We start from the raw sequence: 1,907 nt of genomic DNA, 5'->3' as shown, positions 1-1,907 counted from the left end.
GGGTTTTCTGTTCGTATGAAACAAGAACGTAACTGCTACAATCACAATTGAATATGAACATTCGTATGTCAGAGTTTTGAAACCCTAAACACTTGTCAGAGTTTTAATGAATATACTTGTCTGAGTTTTGTGAATGAAAGTGATTGTTTGTCTGAGTTTTATGTTATCATACATTGTCCGAATTTTAAAAAGGTTAACAAGGATCCGACTTTTGTAAGTTAAACACATGTCCGACCTTAATTTGTATGTGATGTAGTCCGACTTTTGTATGTAAGGGGATAGGCCCGACTTTTATTTGATATGTTGTTACTATCCGACTTTGTTAATCATCAAGGGGGTCCGAGTTCCCCCCCCCCCCCCCCCACCTTGTGTTGTCCGAGTTCTTGTCACAAGTGTAAAGGTCCGAGTTTTCTAGTTTAAAAGCTTGTCCGAAGTCTTAAGTGAGGAAGAGAGTGTCCGAGTTTTGCTAATGGGGAAGGGAGTCCGAGCTTCTTGTTCATGTGTGTCCGAGTTTTGGCAACAGAACAAGGGTGGTCCGACTTTTAACCCCACACCCCCTTGTCCGATTTTTAAAAACACTTGAAGGGTCCGAGCTTAAAACCCAACTCCCATGGTCCGACTTTTGGCCTAAGAACTCATGATCCGACTTTTAAACAGGGGAAGCCCCCCCCCCACTTCTTGTCTGAGTTTTAAATAGGGCAAGGCCCTGTCTGACTCTGTGTGATGTTAAAGTAAAGCTGAATGTATGTTATTACATGATTGAAAGTATTAACTGTGTTATATTCGTCAGATTTGTAAAGCATGCAACTGTTGTTTAGCCTGATGATCCATAAAGTGTGTTATTAATGCTGAATCTGATAAGATGTGTATGTCACTTTCTTAAGCCGCTAACTCAGTTAAACTTGTTCAGTTTATCAACGCCGTTGAATGTACGAAGTATGTTAACAGTGACAAATATGTTAACCTCCATGCTAGACTGAAATGTGAAAGCAAAGGCGTGACGCATGAATTATGTGAATACGATGAACTGATTTCGTGATGTATGATCCTGTATATAATCGTATGATACTGAATGCAACTGTATGATCCTGCATGTACGAATCATTCTATGTGATATCATCTTGTACACAATAAGCACACAAAACACAGTTGGTTGATTATCAATGACTTGCAAACCCTAATTTGATGCAAACACTTACATCGTATCATGTGCAATGAATCCTAGGTCGTGTGTAACGGACTTAGACATTTACTAAACCCTAGAAGCAATAACATACCGAGCAAACCAAGGTGAGTTCACACCCTTACTAAGGCATGGGATTCCTAGGGTTGGGAATGGGATTGAAGGAATAAGGTTGAATAGATTCATACTGACACTACCACTAGACTACCATACCAGCGTCCTCGGTTGTGCAGGACACATACGTAAACCTACATATGCTTATACTACTTACTGTCCTCGGTTGTGCAGGACACATGCGTAAAGCCCACATATGCATATGCTTCTTACTGTCCTCGGTTGTGCAGGACCCTTACGTAAAATCTACGTATACTTATACTTACTACTATCCTCGGTTGTGAAGGATACGCACGTAAAACCTACGTGTATTTATACTTACTACTATCCTCGGTTGTGAAGGATACTTACGTAAACCTACGTAAAGCCTGTACGTACTACTGTTCTCGGTTGTGAAGAACACTTATGATTACGAATAGTCTAGTGGTTATACAACATGGGAAGCCCCCACCAATAGAACGCACTATCGGCCCAGTAGAGCCACATGTTACAAACGAACTTACTATTACGCATTTACTTTCTGTGAACTCACTTAACTAGTTGTTGATCCTCTGTTACATGCCTTGCAGGTCGTTAGATACATGGAGCTTGCACAGGGAGGTGCTGGTCG

Source organism: Helianthus annuus, chromosome 17 (genome assembly GCF_002127325.2).
Source record: "Helianthus annuus cultivar XRQ/B chromosome 17, HanXRQr2.0-SUNRISE, whole genome shotgun sequence".
Lineage (NCBI taxonomy): Eukaryota > Viridiplantae > Streptophyta > Magnoliopsida > Asterales > Asteraceae > Helianthus > Helianthus annuus.
Note: the sequence above shows the minus strand (reverse complement) of the source record.